Source organism: Lithobates pipiens, unplaced genomic scaffold, assembly GCF_037356315.1.
Source record: "Lithobates pipiens isolate NorthernLeopardFrog02 unplaced genomic scaffold, aLitPip1_a1.2 Scaffold_8, whole genome shotgun sequence".
Taxonomy (NCBI): Eukaryota; Metazoa; Chordata; class Amphibia; order Anura; family Ranidae; genus Lithobates; species Lithobates pipiens.
In genome coordinates this window covers 231,821,150-231,845,114 of record NW_027507903.1, presented here as the reverse complement: position 1 = coordinate 231,845,114, position 23,965 = coordinate 231,821,150, and positions in this window count along the sequence as shown.

The following is a 23,965-nucleotide window of genomic DNA, read 5'->3' as shown; positions in this document are numbered from 1 at the left end:
AATTGTGGCAAATTTAATTGTAAGACTGTATTTCTTCATAGATGTATAAAGTTAACTCCTCCTGAAGAAGGGAATAATTTCACGAAACATGTAGAGGATCTCTGGAGGCTCCACTACTTTGTAGGGTTCCCACTGTTTATTCAGTATCATCTTGCTATTGTATACAAACAAACCCCTATATATTGCTTGTATACAGGGGCCAAGTCCTGGGGAAAAAAGTGTGGGAACTCCCACCCAAGATCCACTCTCCACCAAAAAAAAATGGTACGCTCATATGCACGAACACTTCAAAAGTGGTATTTTCCATCCAATTTTTGTATTGTGTGTATGAAGCTTAACTGTTAGTGCATAAAAAAAAAAAATCCTCGGTAAACATAAATATGATAATACTCGGAATAATCAGCATTCATTCAATTGCGCTTCCATGCAAATGTGAACATCATGTTCTGATCTTTATTGGGGAATGTTATTTTGTATATAGAGTGTTTATGTGGTGAGTTTACACTTTTCATTGAACAGAGTTTGGATAACACAGGGTTAAAGGGAAAGGTCTTAAATGAAGTGCACATTAACTGGACAGAATGCTTGGGGAGATAGTGATGTGTTCCTGCTTAGGAGATGTATGTTAGCTTGGGGGGCTGCAAACTCTGCAGGGGCTCCAACACACACTCGCTGCTATTCCAACCCTTCACATATTTCCACATAAACTTCCCTCCTGGCATTAAACTTTGCCAGGTATTGTGCTCAGCTTACCACCCCAAACTGATGTTCCTCCCTCAGCTCACCTCTCTCCCTGCATGTCCTGTGAGCAGAATAGCTGTGCTCCTCCTCTGGGGTCTCTCATCATATGGCACTGAAGATGGAGGAGGGGGGGATTCAGTGGGACACACAGAGCAAGTATGCAGGAGACTGGGGGGGGGAATGAGGAGACAGAAAATCAGGAGGGGCCGGCGGGGAGGAGCATCACGAGAGGTCTGACTAAATACAATCTCTTAGCAGCAGGGACCTGATCTACCCGTCAGCTAGCTGTGATTGACAGGTAGATTGAAGCGAAAGCTGTCATGGGGCCCCCTACTGGCAATGCCTGAATGGTCAGGTCTGCGGCACTTACCATTGCGAGCTGTGTCGGCGGCTGCTGGTGTAGCACCTGCCACACAGCTCACATACTTCAAAGTCTTGCAGGACACGGCTGCTAATGGGAACTGAGTTCCTGTTGTAGAAAAAGTACAGGAACTCCGTTCCCATGCGTTCCCGCAGGACTTGAGCCCTGCTTGTATATGTGTATCAAGTTTGTTTTCTATAATAAACTATATATTTTTATATCTAATTGTCCATTCTCTGGGTACTGAGATAGTCCATTAACAATCCCTTTGTCATGGGGCATTTTTTTGGTGTAGCTCCTGACATCCCCCATACCTTCATCACTGTAAGCATAAGGATGATGGTACCCATCCCTACCTTTTTTTACTTATTCAGATTGAGGCACTTCCTTTCATAGGAGTATCTCAGTTCTCTGTGTATTGCTTGTGATCAGCGGGTGCCAGAGAACATCGAGTGATCGGCACCCCAAGATCCGCTTCTGCTGTGATAATTAACGGCATGCACTCCCCCAAAGCCAGAAGTCCAGATTCACGTATATATATATGCGTGATCCGGTGCACAGTTACATGGCCTGGTATGGATAGTGGGGAAATGTGCTGATAGCTGATGATTCATTGGTTCTTAAGGGCATGACAGCCAGCTTTCCGGCCCACTCCTTAACAATGAGCTATTCTTCACATAAAATTTGAATCGGTTGATCATTATTCGACCAATCTGAATTCGAATTGTTCCAAAAATTTGTAATTTGAATATACAAAACGAAGTTAAACGAATTTCAACTAAATTAATTACTATTTTATTTGGAGATTCAGATACATCCGAATCTCTGAATAGCCAAAAATTAATCCAAATTTATATTCGGACCAAAACTAATTGCACATGTCTATTAGCCAGTGTGTTTCAATGATCAACAAATATAAAAGAACTAAGTTTAAACCTGAGTAGCTAAATTTGAGTGTAAAAAGGAATATTAATAAATAAATAAAAAACTGTTAAAGGAGCTGTGGACCCAGCACAATCATAGATACATACTCATTGTGGCACCATCCCAAATATGTAAATTACAAAATATTTCCTGTAGTGGAGGGCACCATACCAGTTAGATAGGTAATCCTCAGTCTAACAGGAGAAACAGACTTCGAGTGTGCCACATAAATTAGAAGAAACAAACAACCCACTATCATAAAATCATAAACGTATTATTACACATTAAAAATGGCATCTGTTTAAAACCATAGAAAAAGCACAGCTGCAAAAAAGGAAAAAGAGGGGAGACCAATGCCTCAAGATGTTATATGGTGCCACCAGGGTGTGTTCATCCTGCAGATTGTCAGCCATGAACTGTGAAATGTCCCAACAGCCAGCTTTTTTGAAGTGTACCCTGGGATCCCATCTTTTTTTCCTTTTGGAAGTATCTATTGTCTGAATAAAAATGGTGAGCTTCGCATATAGCTCTTTGGCACGTTCTCACGTTAGACCCTTGTTTAAAACCAAAGAAAAAGTACAGGATGGTGTGATCATAACAGACACTTAATACAAGCATAGAAATCGACACGTTTCGCTACATTAGCTTCTTCAGGATTTATGCTTGAAGATGGCAGCTAGATGCACGCTGATAAAACACCTGATTATTCTTATGTAAACCCTCATGTGGCACAAGAAAGGGATTCACTGGCCTGTACTGCTCCACAAAGGTCCAACAAGGCCAAGGGACTCATGGACATCATGGGATGGAAATGGGGCTCAGGTAAGTATAAGGCGGTGCTGGACAGGTTGCTACACACAGAAAGATTTTTATCTTAATGCATAGAATGCATTAAGATAAAAAACCTTCTGCCTTTACAACTCCTTTAAATATAAACAAATGAAAGATACATATTACCCTTCTAATGACATTTCAACATACTATAAATATCTTCCAACTCCAGGTCTGAAAATGGAAGAAAAAATTAATTTGAAAAATGTTCAGAATCTCTGGTGCTTGTATAACTACAGCAATTGCTATAAAAAAGACCCAAAGAACAAGAACCTACAAAAAAACAAATAAAAAAAAATGACAATATATAAAGTAAAATGTGCAGAAACTACTTCCCACTCAATGGTTAATTGAGGAAAAGATAATCATAAACATTAAAAACCATGGTGGACAATTATAAAAAAACATTACCCCTTGCCCCCCAATTTTAAGATAAGCACTCAGTGAATTAGCTCCATTTTACACAAATATCAACTATATAATCTAGATCTCTGGCATGCTGAAGCCATAATGTAGTGCACATTTAACTTTCATTTCAGAGCTTTCAACAACATGAGCATGCTTTTACTGACTCCATGAGAAAAGGAAACATAGAAAAAAATATTTAGTAGATATTCAGCGCAAAAGCAGTTGTGTTCTCAATGCAAATGCAGGGATTCATATCCAATAATGCAAGCTTCCAGGTTAATCCTTGAAAACAGACAGCCACAACTACAGCTCTCTACCTGAAGATTGTGCAAGATCCTTTGAGATCTCTGCCCACCTGGTATATAATACACACATCCACAGCTTGCTTAGCAATTCAATATATTGTATTGCATACAGGGATAATTACTCAAAGTTTACAGATATTCTCATACATGGAATGGCAGCCATATTGTATCAATACTTGTCAACATGTACTTCATTCCATAATAAGGATGAAATTCAGTGAATATACAGTATATCTGTGACAGCTAAGGAAATGTGCAGAAACCTTCAAAGATTATAAATATTCTCATATATGGCACAGATGTCATCTTATATCAATGCTTGCCAGTAAATGTCTCAATAATTGTTGTTCAGATGTTCAGATAATACATATTTGAGGGCATATAGAGAGTTTAAGAATACTTCCTTTAGAATTACACAAAATTGCTTAGGTAGATCTGCCCCTCCTGCTGGGAGTATAATAAAAAGTAGACATTAAAGCAGAACTACACTGCATCTGAGCACTACAAACCAAAAACATTATTTATTTGGTTTTTAATATTAAAAAAAAACTTGCTCATCCAGCCATGTCTCCAAACATTTCTGACCTTGGCGATCTTGAGTAATGGCAGATAATTAATGTAGTATATTCCTGGAATCTATCTGCCCCTACCTCAGGAATGCAGGCAGGAGGGTTGTGCTTAACTGAGAAATCCCATCCTCCCCTCCTGAAGATGTTTGAGATGTATGACATCTTTTATCCAAACTGGGAAATAAGGTGGTAACTAAAAAAATGTAAAAAAAAATGGTTTAAAGCAAGTAAATATAATATACCTTCCTTTATTATTTACTAATACTGGCATCATATTGATTAAAAATAGCCCAGGTTGACTGAAAGAGCGACAATATGCTTTTAGTTGTGTAAAATGTGTATAATTCCTACATATAGGTATACATCCCATATGCAATTCCCAATATAATCATAGAGAACAAAAACAAAGACCACATTTTTTTGCTGTACTAATTTGCAAAATCATTCATAAGACCAATATCTAGACTAATAATGCTACCATAGGACCCCTTGTATATCTGTATATGTGTAGCCACAATAGTCAATTAAAGAATAACTACTTTAGTAGCATGTTTCATGTTACTATACAACACAAGTCGGCACCCCCTTTGCCCAAACAGCCACATAATTCACATCTTCCACTACGGCTGACGGCTCGTAGTTCTCAATGAATTTACAGGGTTCACATCACTGCTCTATAGTTCACTGACACTTCCTGCAGTTGGGTAAATGTCTGCACATATGGAGTTACCAGCAGGAAGCTTTGATCCATTGATTGTGGGTGCAATGCTTTCCAGGCTCCAAGGTAAAAAATAATACCAGTGTTGGGTAGGTCATGGTGTTTCTGGAACCATTAATCCTCTTCTTAAGGAGCAGAAGGACAGATAAAAGAAAGCATTGAAATCCACATTCACAAAAGGAGGGGGTTGGGACCCTAGGGGACCCGTCAACTTCCACCCATACCAGAGCCTCTCAGGGGGAAAAGGCTTTGTCAAGACCTAGAGCTGAACCTGCAACCTCTGCTGTGTCTGGCAGTATCTCTTCTTGTTTAAGCCACCTGAGATGCTGGACAGCTCCCTGGACAATTCCTTGAATAATCTTGCCTTGAACCTTTTTTTCTGGTGAACCTTGAATTCTTTGCTCCTCTAATAAACTTCCTATTTAGGCCATGCATTTGAAAGTTTTGTTTGGCAGATGTTTGTGCTCTCTCCAGATCTTGTTCTTGTTATTCATGCTGCCATCCATATCTTTGCTACCACTTGTCACTTCATCATCTATGCTTCTGATTGATCCCAACCTTCAACAACTTGTTACCTACCTTTGGCTTGTTTACGGACTACACTTCTAATTGATCCCTACCTGTCTAACTGCTACTGGACTCCAGCTTGTTCACCTCCTGTCAGTGCAATCCTCAGGATCTCCACCTGGCACTAACATGCAGCAAAACCCTTCTTCACCATCAGAAGCTCTGGTGAAAACCTTTTAGTGCTTAGACCCTGCACCTTGGACGAGCATGTGTCATCCGCCAGGGTGACCTGTTTGTAGTACTTATTCTGCTGTTCAGTGGGAGTGGCTCTACTGCAATAGTTACTGGTCTCTGAGCCTGAAGCTTCACAGTGGCAGCCTTTTGGGAAACAGGGTGCCAAGAGCAATACTAACAAGGACCTGTGGATTTCTTTTTATACTTACCCTCTGCTATTTTTAGTATTGCTCTTGACAATCTTTGTCCCAGGAGCCTGTTCCTCTGAAAGAGACTCTGGTCTTGGTCCAAATTAACTACCGTATTTATCCCCTTAAAAGCAGGGGAAAATCGTGGGTGCATGTTATACGCCGATCCCCCGAAAATTCTGAGCATCTGGGCGGCTTTCAGCCGCCTTCGGCTCTTCAAGGCGACTTTCGGCCACCTTCGGCCATTATCGGCAGCTTTCGGCCATCTTCGGCCATTCTCGGCAGCTTTTGGCTGCCTTCGGCCGCTCTCGGCAGCTTTTGGCTGCCTTCGGCTCTTCTCGGCAGCTTTCGGCCACCTTTGGCCGTTCTCGGCAGCTTTCGCCCGCCTTCGGCTCTTCTCGGAGGCTGAAAGCTGCCGAGAATGGCTGAAGGCGGCCGAAAGCTGGCAAGAAGAGCCGAAGGCTCTGTATCTCGGCGGCGTGCGGTAGTTCTCGGCGGGCCTCAAACAAATAGCAAATAAAATAGACAAGGCTGCAATGGTGGACAAGGCTGCATAAGGCTGCAATGGGGGACAAGGCTGCAATGGTGGACAAGACTGCATAAGGCTGCAATGGTGGACAAGGCTGCATAAGGCTGCAATGGTGGACAAGGCTGCAATGGTGGACAAGGCTGCAATGGTGGACAAGGCTGCAGATGACACTGATGGGCATATAAATGTAAGTTGTTTTTTTTCCCCTTAAACTTCCCTCCTAAAAGTTTTTTCCTTAAAATTCCCTCCTAAACTTGGGGTGCGTGTTATATGCCGGCGCGTGTTATACGCCGATAAATACGGTATTTAAAATTACTGGAAACCTGGAGATCAACTTTAAAAGTTACATTATATTTTGGGGTTGTCTCATATATAGTGCAGGAAGTTGGTACTTTAACCTAATTACTATATGTAAGGGTACGCACAAGTAACTATTTTTCCCGTTCTTCTACTAACAATAAGGAAATCTCATTTGTTCACATTTATTTACTTAATTTTTATATATAAAAACATAAAACTGGGTTTTAATGCATGAATAAACAGCATGTCTAGTTCTCTTTAGGCTAGCTTATACATGCAACATTATCTCTTTAAAAGCAATTGGAAAAGCAGAAGCTATCATTAGATTAATGTAATTAAAAAATACTAATTATGTGCATCTGTTGAAAACTCACCTGTTTCTCACTTTACTACAACTTGGCAAAATGGCTACAAGTGTTAATTGTATTAACTGAGTAGAAATACAACAGACAATCCTACATAAGTGTAGGATGTCTGACCATTTTTGTGCATAGGCTCTTGTAAATTACATGCGTTCCAAGCTTGGCAGACACAGTCTAGAAAAAGGGACAAGTGTTTGTTACTTACTTTTGCATCAGAACTGGGAATGGAATACAAGACAGCTTTGTGGCCAAAACACTTCAAGCAAAGCCTCAGCAGCTGCAAATTTAAAAAGCACTCCTGTGTACCAGAGAAACAGAAACAAAGCAATAAAGAATGAATTGATTCCTTTGCACTAAAATGGTGTGGATTTATAAATGTTAAATTAATGAGATCCATGGCTATTTCAGGCACCTCCACATTTTCTTATTCATTCTACTTTAACTACAAAAACTAAAGTAGAAAGAATTCTAGCGGTACACAGGTACAGATGTGATGTGAGGCTTTAATTCTCAAGCCTTGTACACACGATCGGACTTTCTGACGGGAAATGTGTGATGTCAGGCTGTTGTCAGAAAATCCGACAGCGTGTATGCTCCATCGGAAAATTTTCTGTGGACAAATGTCTGTTGTCAGATTTTCCGAGCGTGTGTACACAAGTCCATCGGACAAAAGTCCAAAGTACAAACAAGCATGCCCGGAGGCAAGGACAAGCCAGAAATGGTCAGTCTTGTAAACTAGCTTTCACAATGGAGAATTAACTTTTGTGGCAAATTAGGAAATCTCAAAATGCAACGCATAATTATCTTCTTCGTTAATAGGAAAATAATGAAGCTGCTTTGCTGGTGATACTGATGGAGTTATTGCAAACACATTTTCAAATTTTCAAATTTTATTTTAAAACAATTTTTTTTTTCTAGTGATATCAAGAATAATATTATTATGTCTTTTTTTATTTGGGCAAGTTACCACAACACCATTATCCTATGGTTTTTAAGATCAAAGATGCAACTATGTTGGTGTCCCCTGTCAATTTTACATTGTATTGTTTTAAATGTAATTGCCTACTCCCAAAGTGTCATTTGAAATAAAACACATAGCTAAGTATTATTCTACACAATTTTTTTTTATTGTGCATTAAGAAAAATAAATAATAATTCAACATGCTATATGCCAATAAGACTTAACCTAAAAGTGCGTTCTATGCATCCAAAAATATAGAAAATATACCAAATCAAATCATTATTCAACCAAAAAAAAATTCTAATTAATAACTCCAAGGCCAATAATAAATAACACGTTATCTCCTCCAATTCCTCAACATGGCGTGTTGACGAATGGCCGTTCAGAAACTAAATGAAAAGTGCGAAATGAAAAGTGTGAATCAACACTCACCAAACTTCTAGTAACACGAAATTAGCAGAAGGCTAATTCCTTGCCATTTGTATGCAAGACAAGTTTGGGCCAACGCCCTTCGGACAAAAAGCCACGGTTTTGTTGGTCAACAATCCAATCGTGTGTACAAGGCTTATCTCCACTTGTTACTATATGAGGGGTGTGTGAAATCTCGATAAGCTAATGTAAATATTCATGTATAAGGATATATATTAGTTAGAGTGGGAACAATATGTGTGTATGATCTATCTCCATGTCTTGTTTTCTGTTTGTTATTAAGGTAGTGGAAATGTAATTGAATGTACAAATGCTAGAGTGTTTTCTGTTAGTTTCAGATGATTTGCCAAATAAAAGACAGTAGGCTGGAGGAATTCCTACAGCCAGGCTGTTTCAAAGCCTTTTTTTGTATACGTAAACAGTAATATTGGTTGGATTTTATTGGTGCATAAATTGTTCTGGGGAAACCCTATAACAGCTGTGCATTTTTAATTTTCCTCCCAAAATTTTAGCAGTTAGCTCATTAAGGGTGCTTTCACACTGAGGCATCGGTTGCGTCAGCAGTAAAGCACTGCTATTTTTTTTTGTAAATAATTTTTATTAGAAGAATTTTACAGTATAATCAAGATACAAGACACATAGAGATCAGAAAATGACCACCAAATAATCACAAAATACTCACAAGATAGTCGCAAAGTAATCACAAAGTAATTTCAAAGTAATCACAGAGAAATTTCCACATCTCCCCATCTATTATAGCAGACCCAGCCTCCCTCCGCCCTAAAATTACTCCAGTATGCTGAATTAAAGTAGTGAGCAGGCAGAGGGGAGGACAGAGAATAGTGGGGAGGTGGATGAAATAGTGGGTGATCGAACTAAGCACTGCTATTTTTAATGGCGCTTTACCGTAATTTTAGCGGCGCTATTCGGCTGCTAGCGGGGGTTAAAAGCGGCCCGCTAGTGGCCGAATAGGGTTAAAACCACCCACAAATTGCCGTTAAAAGTGCGGTTCAGTGGTTCAGCGGTGCTGCCCCATTGATTTCAATGGACAGGACCACTTTAGGAGAGGTGTGTACACCACTTCTACAGCACTCCAAAGATGCTGCTTGCGGGACTATTTTCTACCGTCCTGCAAGCGCACTGTTCCAGTGTAAAAGCACTTGGGCTTTCACACTGGAGAGACAGGATAGGTTCTTTTCAGGGTCTATTTTTAGCACTGTAGTGCCTGTAAAGCATCTTACACTTAGCATGAAAAAGATTGAGATTGTGGAAAAAAGATGTAATGAAAGCGTCCAGCCCTCAAAGGGCTAATTTGTATAGGATAGAAAAAGCTGCCCTACCAATCAGTGCAGCTCTGTGTTGGTTTATGAAAGCTGGCGCTGTAATAATGCATATACCTGAGACTAGAATGAGTCTCTGATCATCAGAGAAGGCCCTGTATGCAATTCAGCTGGTAATTACTGGATATGTCCTGGCACTTACTTGTGATTGTTATACGTCTTATCTTTTGAACTTAATATGTTATGGGTAATAAAGTGGCGGTTTGCCATATATAGGTTTTTTAATTGTATATCCATACATTTCTGTTGTTGTGATTGAGCTTTCTTTCAATTGTCTGAACTTTATTACCAGTCTATATGCATGTGAATGTGGAGGCGTATGTAGTAGTCATATTCACATGCCTATAAAGAATTCCCGACTTCACAGCTGATGTTTTTATTTTTTGGATTATATTGAATGTTGAGAAAAAAAAAAAGAATGTCATAAACGTATTCAAAAATGTTAGGAAATGTTATGCAACTTCCTACATCTTGTTTCAGATGCTATTTATTCTAGTACTCTCCTAAGGTTCTACCTTTATCCCACCAGATGCCATACAGTCATTGACTTCACAAGTCTTACTATGTCAGACAAAAAAATGAAGGCTAGTAAGGTTATGTAACAATCAGTCATACTACAGTGTATTAGCAATAGCTCAAGTAAATGAAACTTTACACAAAGAAAATCAGTGGTAGATTCATTATAATTATCTAATCATGTAAAAAAAAAATCTAATGTCATGCAAAGTTACTATAAAATTGGTGTTTAATATAACTTTAACCACATTCTATGCAGAATAACAAATATAAGTGATTCTGCACTTCCGCCTAGGGGGCATGCGAGCACACCGCTGGCGGGCTGCTTCAGCTGTGAGTACGCACAGAAGCCGATCTAAGGGTGCCAGGTAATGGATGTCCTCTGGCACCCGCCAGTCATAGGGCAGAGACACAGGACAGAGTAAACAAGTATGTAAACAAGGCAGAGCTCTGTTCTGACAGTGGAAAGTGATGGGATTTGTGTCCCTGCAAAACAGGGAATAAAATCCATCACTTTCCTTAGTAAAAGCAGCACACTGTGTACACATAAACACTGGTTAGTAGCACAGTTAACCCTTTGAACACGCTATATTAACACCTTTCCAGTGTCATTAGTACTGTGACAATACATATTTTTAGCACTGATCACTGTATTAGTGTCACTGGTTCACACAAATTGATTGTGGTGGAAGCACCCAATAGCTTGGGTGAAGACACCGCTGGATTCTTGGATAGGTAGGTGTCCTAATATTAAAAGTCAGCAGCTACTGTATTTGAGCCTGGAGCTCCTCTTTAACACACTATTTAAAAACAGCTAGAAAATGTGAGCCAAACAACAAACCAGTCCGTCCACCATAGGCATGGTTTTGCAAGATAAACAAGATAATGTTGATGGAAGACATATCTGTTTTCTTTAATGGTAAACACAACAGATTTAGTTCACATGGTATGCCTGGTTAACTACTTCACAAGAATACTAGATGGTACTAACTTCTTAAAAAGATCCAACTCATCCCCCTTCTACTCTCTACTTGCTTATCTGATCCCCCCTCCTTCTCAAAGACCATTCAACTGCCCCACCCCACGTCTCACACACTCACCAAATTCCACCACCTGCTTTACCTCATCCATCCACACACACTTTTTTTCTTTTAATAACATCATCTACCTTTTCCATGTACAACGAGAGCAGGAAGAAAAAACACCCACTTATGACAGGCTATTCTTACAGCCTTCGTTGACCTGAGGCCGTGCCTGTCCTACGCAATGGATATGGCTCATATTATTTGTATTGTGGATTACCAGCAAATTGTAACCACTGAATCTTTCACAATGTGCATGAGTTGATCCTTAAAATGAAGAATTTGAAAAAAAAAAGGTTGACATATACAGTAGATGCACCTTAAGGTGAGGTGCAGTGAAGTGTATAACTAAGCCTGTGTGTGAGCTGCTTTGTGTGTGTTTTAGCTATCACGTGCATGACCAATGACTGCAGCAAACATAGGTTCACTGCAAGTAGAATTATAAGAAAAACTTTTTTTTTTTTTTTTGGAATGAGTAAGGGAGGGTTTCATAGTTAGTCTGGTTGAAAAAAGACACAAGTCCAAGTAGTTTAACCAATAACCCTTATCAGTTTATTTTGCCATCTGTGTATCATTGGGGAGATTTACGTTCACTTCCTGTCCAATAGTTAAAACAGGAAGTGAGAGAGAAGCCTTGCAATTTAAGAGATGCCCTTAGGGCCCCCAAGATCTCCAGAACTTGTGACCCCATTAGAAGATATCCTTCCTATTATTTTTCTGGGACAACCCAACATTTGGAATTCTCTTTTAGTTTCACTTTCAGTGATAATGGTAAACAGGACAAATAGAGAGATTGAATCTGCTTAATGGTGGCACAGACAGCAATAGAAACCAGACAGTAGTTCTAATCCATTTATACTCTGTCCTAAACTAAAGAAACACGGTTTTGCCCTTAGTTATACTTTCTCTTCACCTTCTTTGACTTCACTTTGGCTTATGGAAAGTCATATAAACTGGAGCTGTAGAGTTTAATTTGTTGTAACTAAGCAATGAGATCTGTTCAAAGAGAAGTTTTCAGTATCACATCTGGCATTTATTGAAGGTGTACAGCATTCATGGGCTCATAATATGAATTCACTTGTGAATTAACTTCTTTCCCTAAAGATGCTATTGAATGTTTTTTTTTAAAGCGGTATTAAACCCAAAACCAAAAATATATTGTATTGCAGCTTATCAGTTATTAGATATGGTGGCTGCATGAGATGTGTTTTCTTTGGCTTTTCCCCCTCTGTTTTCATCTTGTGATCTGGTCAGTAACACACCTCCTGTATTAATGAGGAACAACTCTGGAGGAATGAAAACAGGAAGCACAGCAGACCGCAGCAATGTTAGTCTGGAGGGAGGGTTAGATACATTAGCAGAGTTAGATGCACTAACAAATTAAAGCCAAATTCCAGCTCACAGTTTATAATCAGTTATAGCAAACAGTTCTTTTTTTTTCCTTTTTGAATAAAAGTTTTGCATGAATAAATAAAAGGGGATCGCTTTAATCACCCCTGCCAGTATTAACCTACCTGGCGGTATGATTAGTTCTGGTTTTAGGTGCTGAAAGCGGTACAATTATTTTGCATGGAAATTTGGCGTTTTATATTGTAGTCCTGTAATTCTTAGGAATAACTCTCTTAACTCTGTTCAAACCAGAGTCTAGCAGACATCCCGGGTATGATAAAGTTTATAATATAATAAATAATTATAAAAATTATTCAATAATGTAATCAAATCCTAAAACACTGAAATTTGCTCATTTGCTGAATTGTCGCTGTCATTAGATTTAGTGTTTGATGACAAATTTCCCCAGAAATCTCTATCGCTCAATTGTGCAAGTGATTATAATTTATTATCGCTGTTTTCTAGTTGGTCTAAAATCACTTTTGACATAAAGGGACACTTTTTGGTTGCTATGGACCATCTCCAAATTCCAGGCAGAAAAAAACAGTATTGATAATATAAAAGTGCATGCAGGGAACTGCACAGACCACTAGGGACAAAGGGGGTGTGTATTTTATTTTTTTATACAGTACTGTAATCTGTAAGATTACAGTACTGTGTGTGTTTTGTGTGTTTTTACTTTTTTGAATTTGGCGCCGATCTCCGCTCCCGTGTGTCGTAACGTCGCAGGGAGCGGAGCTCGGCAGCACTTGGGCACTGTGTGAATCGAGCGGAGGACAGCTCGCTCACACAGCACGGAGGACATCACTGGATCCAGGGGACAAGGTAAGTAACTTCTCCCTCCCTGTATCCAGCGATGTGATCCCGAGTCTGGCTCAGGATTACCGCTCATGGTACTTAAATCCCAACCCGAGCCAGACTCAGGATTACCGCTAGGGAGGCTAAGTGGCTTGTCTCATCCATGTAAACTTATACATTCTGCTGGAGAGCTTGAACTTGGGAAAACAGACTTACCGGCTGAATCACCAGATCAAAATAGAAGAAATAAAGCCAAAAAAGAAAAATAATGTAGCCATTTATCACATGTAAGAATTGATAAGCTACAATATAATAAATGTTTGCTTTTGTGTATAATACTGGTTTTAAGTAAATATATACATACCTTTTCTGAAGCTACTCCGGTCCTGTCTCCAGCAGCAGAAGCTCTGTGCACGTGACAGATGACAATGGGTGTGAAATGCCTAGGAAGTGACATCATACATTAAGTTACTATGGGGCTTCCATTGTCAGCTTCCTCCTCTGCACACTCCCACACACAGAAGCCACCGCTGACAGCTCAGCATGGAACCGAACTGGAGCAGCTTCAGAAAAGGCATGTATATTAATTTCTTATTTAATAGGTTAGTCTTAGAATGTGGATGCAAGTAGATTTACAGATTTTAGTTTTAGGGTGAACTTCTACTTTAAATGCCAGTGCTTCTGATGCTCCATGTGATAAAACTCTGGAGGTTCCCATTTTCTGTCATGTTTCACTAATGAGAGTGATGCTGCACTAACATACATGCAGCATTATTTTTATAGTACAACCTCCCTGTATGCTCTTAGAGAACTGCATCATAAAAGATGTGAAACAAACACAATTTGTGTTTGTTATTTAACAAATGCAAGATTTTTTATAAAATGAAAAGTATTGTTTTTGAGCAATTTATAAAACCCAATATATGAGACTTACATTTTCCTTAGCATTGGAATTAGCATCAAACAGGTCAACTGAGGTTTGTAACAGTTTACGGCAGGCTTTTCTTCAAAAGAACAGCATGCTTATTGAAGAATGTTAAACTGATTGTTATGTTCACAAGGCTTAGTATGCATTATTGTGCACTGTAGCACAAAAAAATCCTCCCGTTAACAGCTGTAACTGTTTTGTTAAAGGCCACTCAAGACTGATATTTTAGCTGTGGATGCATACGGGAAATCTAAATCACTCAATAACTCCCTAGGTCTATGAAGAAACTTTTTTCTCTGTTTCTCTTAGTGACCTATCAAGGAAAATCTATTCATGAGAGTGTAACACTCTTGTAATGGTCTCAGTAAGGGAACAGAGACAACGATGGCACTGACAGCGCAATGGTGTCAAAGTTCCTAAGATAGCTGATATATGACTAGGCATTCTTTCTATGCCAAGCTTTCAAAATATATATTTCAGCAAACACAAATCCCTTTTCCTAGCATACTTTCTGACAGTAGTATCTCCCTGGATCCTGACAAGGTCCAAAAATCCTCCACTGGACCCAAATTTAAGAATTTACAGCATTTTATCGGTTTTGTCAATTTCTACAGGAAATTCATAAAAAAAAAAAAAAAAACTCTCCATGATAATGGCACCCATCATGGCCTGAACACAGAAAGGTGCTTCTGTGTTTGATTGGCCTCTGGTATCATTGGGTGGATGACCAGCATTTTTTCATTGTTTATACCAACCACAAAATCCTGTCAAATCCTGTTTCTATGACTAATTGGTCTCTTGTAATACTGTCAGCCTATGAAGCACAAAAGAAAGCCCTTATTTCTGCTCCATTATGCAATCACCTAGATCCTATCCTATGGTTTTCACTGAAGGTAGATGCCTCAGGGGAACAGGTGGAGTTATACTCTCCAAATGTTCACAGTCCACTAATATATTACACCCTTTGCCTTCTTTCCCAGGAAATTTTCCTCCACAGAGGAAACATATATAGGCAATAGAGTGATCCTGGTTTTTAAATGGGAGGTGTCATCATTGGGTGAATACCCAGCATTTTTTCATTGTTTATACCAACTACAAAATCCTGTTAAATGTTTAAACTCCAGATAGGCTTGCTGCTCCTTGTTAGTCAATTTCTTCAACTTTCAAATGAACTAGACACTCACTTCCAAAAATTTGAAGGTCATTGATTATTCCTGTAACTTTCAGCCATCAATTATTAAATACTACCTCAGACTACCCACCGGGTGCTAGAATCAATATTGAACCCTACGGACTGAGACTGAGATTCCATTTAAGTTCATGTGCGTATAAAGGCAGGCATACCAATGCATTTGACAATATAGTGTCGTTTCTGTCCATGGCTCTAAATTCATCTCCAAGTTCCAGTTAGCCATTTGTCCTTTCCTCAGAACATTAGCGCCTCTGGCTAGCGTCTTCGATTGAATGATCGGCCCTTGGAACTGTTTCTCTACTGATTTGTCTTGAATAGCCAATTTGCTGGTTGAATTTGTCCATAATATTCATCCACATTCTTTTTTCTAGGATCTCACCTTAATTTTGTATCTACAGGTATTATCTAAAGGGCTGTTCAATCTCTAACCTATCTTCCAATGTTCCTGGTCCCAATGTTCCTGGTCCATAACTTTTCCCCCATTTGAAAGACTGTTTAGGCTAACCTGTCTTCTGCAACTGCCTCTCAACACCTATGCTGGTGTTCATTGTTGCCCATCTCTTGAATTCAAAGTAGGCAGTCTATCATGGCTTTCTACCAAGAACATTTCTCTCAAAGTGCCATCACCAAAGCTTGCACCCAGGTTGATTTGGCCATATATGGTTGTTTGGAAAATCAATCCTGTTTACTTCCATCTCAGATTCCCTCCTTCATTAACGATTCCCGATATGTTTTATGTCTCCTAGCTAAAACAGGTGCACCCTCAGATCCCTTTAGCTTCCTCCTGTACTTGTTTGAGGATCCCAGAAAGGAGAAAGGTCAGAAACTTTCCTCAGTACCTTGTCCATTAGATGGGATACAAGTCTTAAGAATGTTTCTGGGTCTAGCCTCTTCTGTCCATGCTAAATGTTTTGTTAGAAACTTCCAGTAGCCCCTCCTCATGTCAGGAATCTGTGATAGTGAGCCCTTGTAGTTTGCCAACTCAGGTTTCCCTAGGGCGTGCAGTCTAAGCCCCAGCTTGTTTATTCACCAGAGATAGTGTGGCTGGCCTTGCAGCAAGCTGGAACCAGGTCACTGCCCTTAGGTACACTCAGCTGAAAATATAGAGACCACTTAGCATATACAGAGTACAACAGCAGGAGACTAAAGGGTCAGGGCTGGTGGCAGGCAAGTAGACAGTAGACAAAGCTGGGATCAGTACACAGGAAGTCAGACAGGATTCACAATGTAGTAAACAGATGGGAACTCAGAGAACTGTGAAGTTGCTCAGGCAATGCAGGCTGGACTATATATATATATATATATATATATATATATATATATATATATATATACATATATATATATGGAAGCAAACTGGGGGGTGGGCCAGAAAGTGATGGAAGGGAAGGTAATAAATACCCAGAGAATAGTAGTCAACACCAATAACAAGCCAATAACACATGTAAAGGGATCAGAGGACTAGGAGAAACACTCCAGCAATGAGTTAAGGAATGACACAGGCAGGAAAACTGTATGCTAAATCATGACACCTCAAGGAGGGGGTAATGTTAGTCAGCCTTCTAGCTTCATCTATTTTGTGTGGGTTAACAAACCTTCTCAGATTCCTAGCTACTCTCATCAGCTGCTGGTTAAGGAGTCCAGGCAATTTCCCAGTTCCTCTCAGTGCTTACTAGCTTCTGCCTTGTACTTTCTCTATCTTCCTTCTCATTTGTGAGGTAAGTCTAGTCACTTGCCCCTAGACCTCGATTGTTTCTTCATTAAGCATCATCAACCTGTGTTTTTGTGCTTGTGATACAGTAGCGTTTCCTGCGTTATCTGATTCTTATCTTGACTGACCCTTTGCTAACATTCACGGTATTGCTCTCCAATTTGCTGCCCATTCTGACCCTTGGTTAACGTTTATGCCTCATGCACACTGGACATTATAATAACGTTATAAAAATGCCAGTGACTTTGCAGTGAGTTCTTCAACATTTTTCAGCATTTTTTACAATAGCGGCTTTTAGTGGTTTTCAGCATTTTTTTAGCATTAGCGTTTTTAAGTGTTTTTTTTATAATGGGATCAAAAACGTTAAACACTGGTGAACAGCGTTTTTGAGCGTTTATCTGCATTTCCAGCCAAAAAAACGCCCCAACCAAAAACAGCTCATAACAGTCTATGTGTGCATGGACACAGGATAACATGCTGGAGAGTTTATTGACTAGAAAAGCCAAAAACAGAAGCTGTAAAAACGTCTAAAAATGTCCAGTATGTATGAAGTCTTACTGGCTAACTTTCTTGTCTCCTGCTTGTCCTGATACCTACCCATGCTGTTAGGAGCCATATGTGGCCTCATATTCATTTTTGTCAATTATCAGTAAGAGAAATACAGGTGATTTTTTTTCATTTAAGAGTCAGATATCAACAAAGTATTAATTTCCGGTTAAGCCCTACATGATCATTTGATAAGATATTAATAATGGTGTGAGTTGTGAGATTCTTATATTAGCCACCAACATCATATACTAATGATGACAGCTAGAGCAGTGAAGCATCAAGAACTTGCCTGCAGCTCTGTTGTATGAGGATATATGATCACAGAACTGTTCTCAAGGTTGAAGTCCTGTTACCCTATTAAACCTAAAATGAACATTATATCTCGTGGTCTATGATTATTAAGTGTATAAAATGGCTAGTGCACGTATGCTGCAGCTCTTATCTAAGGACGGATTTTTGATAAAGCTCATCATATATTTTTGATTATACTGAAGCATTCCCATTCTGCCTTGTCTATATACACAAACTGCTGTAATTTTGTAAAGAGAACTGGTCTCCCTGCAGCATATCGATGTCAGATTTACAGTTCACTTTAGAATCACATTTTAATTCTGGATTTTTGAAATTTGCCAATGTCAGATTAGTTCCAGTGCTGTGACTGCCAGAGAAAGAAAATATACTCATTTTTCAACAGTTTTATTACTGTGATCCTGCTCCATATCAAAGAACCATGGTGCTCCTCATGTAGCTCTGCTCCCACAGGAGCCGCTGGTTACTGGTTCCCCCTATTCCTACACAGGCAGGAAAACACATTTCAAACTTGCATCCATATACAAGAAAGCAGTCAATTTTTTTTTTTTTGGGCGGCAGGGGGACCATATGGGTAGGTTATAGGGATCATGGGATGCCCAACTGTATTTGAAAAAATAACAGATGAAGACAAACATCCTTCACTATGTACAAAAAGAGACAAAGATGCTGGACTGTACTCCATACAGAATAAATGCAGTCTCTATGCATCAGTGGCAACGCTCTTTACAAACTAGGAGCTCTCAGTCCCCTTTCATGAAATAGCACAAAGTCTCAAATGTATGCAGGAACATTGTATCTCTTCAGCAGAATCTCACTCCATTCTGACACTTGCAGATACTACAAGCCAATCTGGCTGCTTAACTACCAGCCCACCTGCCTGCTTGATTACCAGCTCACCTGGCTGCTCTGAAGAACTCACCAGGACAAGGAATAAGGACTTAGCACAACACTGTCCTTGGAAAGTATGCTATGTCTGGCAGTCTTTCCCCTTGTTTGCCCCTGGGTGTGCTGAGGTATTCACACTGTCCTTTGCTCCCTGCTAGACTGGGCCAGACCCCCTTTCAGGCCTCCATCTGATCAGATCTTCCCATGCCAGTCCAGAAGTCCAAAGGTAATTGGGACACCACTCTTAGGCTAACTCACCTTCCTTTCCTCTGCTCTCAGCCTGGTGGCAGAGACATCAGCCCCCTCCCAGACCACATGTTAGCAACCTCAGCATTCCATCTTACACCTGACTCCTCTGCTGGCCAGGCTCCACCATATTTAATGACTGACTCAGTCACCCTGTCAGACCCTCTGTCTGGAAATTGGCCAGATTCCCTCAAGTATGCAGATCAGGATCTCCTGGCCTCCACCCATTAACTTTCAGAACCTTCTCCAAGCTTCTAGATCCAGGAGGAGGTACTAGAGACCCAACCTAATTACAGACTCACACAGTTGCCATGAGTCATCCAAATAAATTTACCTACACTAGTTACACACTAGAGGGTGCTACAATTAGAACTGAAATATATAGATCAGTACTTCTCATTTATAAGATAAATGCTCCAATTGGACACTGCAAGTAGCAGTTTTCTTTTTTTTTTTTTTATCATTAAAGAAAAAGTTTATTAGCAAAGTACAAAACACGTTAGAACAGAAAGTGCACAGTACCACATATACATTTCAGAATAGTGAAAATGCTTGAAGAGTATACAAGATGAGAACATTGACTATAAAAGGTAAAGCATATCAAATTGTGGTCATGACAGAAGTTATACAGACCTAGCCGACACTTCGAAGCTACATCAAGCCATACACATTCACATACCGGCCTAACTGAGTTTCCTATTCTTTGCGGTCCAAAGAGAAAGAAACAAGAGCAGTTGAAGGAAAAGTAAGGAATATAGAGAAAAAGGAAAGAGAAGGAAAGAGGAGCAAGAGTGTAGGGGGAAGTACCACAGGGGCCTCCCCCAGCGGTAACAGAAGGGGTCTAGGTGCGAGATCGGGTAGACCAGCATATATACCAACTAGCGTTCTAAGGGCGATCCGCCCCTTCATGCCTCGTAGTCCCCTCCGGTGACTCTGACAGTTCAAGTCTGTGACTGTAATACAGTATAAGCCTGAGAGAACCTGAACGCAAACCACGGAGACCAGGTGTTATGATAGCGGGTCACCAATTCGTTGGACTGTGCCGCCGTGTCCTCCATTTCACAAATGTAGGACATTTTATTCAGCCAGTCCCTCAAAGTGGGAATTGTTGTAGATTTCCAGAAAAGGGGAATGAGGGAATTGGCTGCGTTTATCATATGTCTTGAGAGCGAATTTTTATACTTCCGGAAAGAAAAGTTTGAAATATGTAAAAGACAGCATGCAGCGTCTAATCTGAGCCTAGTCTCCGTGATCCGCGCAATCGTCTCGACCACCTCAGACCAAAATGGTACCAGCCTTTCGCACTGCCACCATATATGGAGCAAGGTGCCCTCTTCAGTGCCACACCTCCAGCATCTGTCTGATGTTTGCGGGTACCACTTATGAAGTTTCACTGGCGTTGCGTACCGATGAGAAAGTAACTTAAAAGCTGTTTCTTGCATTCGTGTGCTTAGGGAGCATTTGTGAGCCAGGATACATGCCATCTCCCACTGTTTGTCAGAGATCGCAACACCCAGCTCCTCTGACCATCTCTCTCTTAGTCTATTATCGCCGCGCGGTCTCAAGTTTTGTATCCAAGTGTAGGAGATCGAAGTCGATCTCGGAACAGGTTCACCCTTCCAGCAGACCGACTCTAATTCAGTGAGTTCTCTTGTGAAATGAACCCTGTGATCAGAGGAATTGACAAAGCTACGTATCTGGAAATATGACCAAAGGGGCATGCGTGGAGTCCCGTTGTCCGTTTTGAAGGGCAAAAAATCTTTAATTTTCCCGCCTGAAAAACAGTGCTTTGCTAGAAGAGGCTTCCCCAAACTCTGTGGGTTCAAGAATTGGTTGCTAACCCCAGGCAGAAAGTCAGGATTGTCAAGTAGAGGTGTAAGAGGGCTTAAGGGGGTAGAAAATTTGGAATGTTTGGTAAGCTCGTGAAAAATTTTAAGTGTGGTGCCAATAAGCGGATGTGCCTTCACTGCCGTGGGATATTTAGAAATGGGTATCCAGGGAGAGAAGCGAAGGGGGATCACGCTTGCCTCGTTTTCAATGTTGACCCAGTCTTTAAAGCGATGGTGACAGTGCCAGTCTATTATTCGCGCTATATGTGTGGCTTGATAGTAACCTTTGAAATCAGGGATATCCAGACCCCCCCTGGCCTTAGGCCCCATTAAAAGGGTGGATTTCAGCCGAGGGGGCCTGTGTGCCCAGATAAATCTCATCTGTGAAGCATGTAGGGCTTTAAAAAAGCTTTGGGGTATTTTAATGGGTAAAGTGTGGAGAAGGTACAAAACTTGAGGCAAAACTGTCATCTTGCAGATGGCTGCCCTACCAAACCATGAAAAATATTTGGGGTGCCATTCCCGCAGCCTACCCTCAATAGTTTTAAGGAGAGGAGGGAAGTTACGCTCAAAGATTGAGGATAGGTGAGGTGTCAGCCAGATTCCCAGGTATTTTAAGGCAGATTTAACCCACCTAAAGGGGCTGTTACTCTGAGTTTTAGTCAAGCAGTCTGGACTCAATGTGACGTTCATGGCTTCAGACTTAGAGTAATTTATTTTGAGGTTGGAGAGGGAGCCATAAATAGAGAACTCCCTCACCAGAGACGGGATGGAGACATGCGGGTCAGTTAAATAAAATAGCAGATCATCAGCGTATGCTGCTACCTTAAACACCCGTTGGTTGACCTGGAAACCATGAATAGTGTCATTCGACATGATGTGTCTAATAAATGGCTCTAGCGATAGAATGAAAAGTAGGGGGGACAAGGGACACCCTTGTCTCGTCCCGTTTCTAATATGGACTGTGTCCGAGAGCGTGCCATTAATCTTGAGTTTTGCGGAAGGGTTCTGATAGAGGGCCGATATCCAAGCCATCATATTGGGGCCCAGACCCGCATGTCTACACGTCTCCAACATGTAGTCCCATGCTACTCGATCGAAGGCCTTCTCCGCGTCTGTTGACAGGAGAAGACCCTCGATCTTTCGCTGATGAGCCAAGTGAAGTAGGTTCAGTGATTTCGTCACGTTGTCTTTGGCCTCCCTGCCAGGCATAAACCCTGCCTGGTCGGGACCTATCAGGTCAGAGAGCAGAGGCCTCAGACCTGTTGGCCAAGACTTTGGCCATGAGCTTCACGTTGATGTTAAGTAGGGAAATCGGCCTATAGCTTGAACAGACCGTGGGATCCTTTCCCTCTTTGGGTAGCACCGTAATATACGCCGCCAAGAAATCGTCTGGGACATGATCCCGTCTGGACAGGTCGTCCAAAGCGTTCTGAAGAGGGGAGATTAGCAGGTCCAAAAACGTCTTGTAGTAAATGGCCGTAAGGCCGTCTGGGCCAGGACTCTTACCAGGTTTCAGGTCTCTAATGGCCAGTCGAAGCTCTGCTATGTCTATAGGTCTTTCTAACAGGGTGGCATCGTCGGCACTAAGTGAAGGGAGATTGGCAGACTGCAGATATTCTTTTATAACTTGGCACCTGTCAGACTGCACTTCCGACGATTTATGTCGGGAAGGGAGGTTGTAGAGGTTCGTATAATATTCATGAAAATGTCGTGCTATGTTGGTTACGTCCCTATCAATTCTACCCTCTCTGTTCTTGATGCCCGCGATGTTATTCCGTGTCGGAAGGGTCCTCAAAGCTCTGGCCAGTATCTTACCCGTCTTGTCACCGTGCTCGTAGTAAATCTTTTTTTTAAAGAAGAGAAATCTCCTAGAATTGGTGTCAAAAATTTGTTTAAGGGATCGCCTAGCTTCTAATAGGGCAGTTGCGGTGTCTATTGCAAGGGATTGTTTATGAAGGGTTTCCAGAGAGCGAATTCTATCCGTCAGTCTTTTTATCTCTTTATTTCTTTCCTTCTTTTTGTGTGTGCCTATTCGGATCAATTCACCCCTAATAAAGCACTTGTGAGCCTCCCAAATCACCATGGGGCTAGCATCCGGAGTTGTGTTGCGCCTAAAAAAATCTGATAAGGAAGAGGTGAGATGGGAGAGCCCCTCTGGGTCCGTCAGCAGGGAAGAATTCAATCTCCACATATTTGATTTGGGTGGGGGCTTAAATAAGTTCAGCGTAATGGAAACGGGAGAATGGTCCGAAATGGTTTGTAACCCAATATTGGCCCCTGTCAACAGAGGAATATCCCTCTGCATCACAAAAATGTAGTCTAGCCTTGAGTGTTTGCCGTGGGGGATAGAGAAAAAGGAGTAGTCTCTACCCTCAGGATGCAAGTAACGCCAGGTGTCAATCAGGTCCAACGAGTGTAAGAGCTGCTTGAGTCTTTTAAGAACTCTATAGGTAACTATCGACTTCCCATTTGAAGTATCCTCCGTCGGGATCAAGGGAACATTAAATTCCCCCCCTAGAATCAAACAGCCCCTACAGAAACCCGTCAGCTCGTCGATCAATTTGTGGCAAAACGTAAGTTGGGCAGTGTTAGGGAAATAAACGTTCGCCAGCGTCAGGGGAACCCCTCTACAGGACCCCCTGAGGAAAATAAACCTCCCACCGGGGTCCACCAGTTTGTCCAAAAGTTCAAAATCGGCCTCCCTGCTCACTAGGACCGAGACCCCCTTTGATTTGGAAGACTCGTTCGTGGCATGATGTGCTTCCACAAAGAAGGAGTCAGTAAGCCTGGGTACCTTATTTGTCTGGAAGTGCGTCTC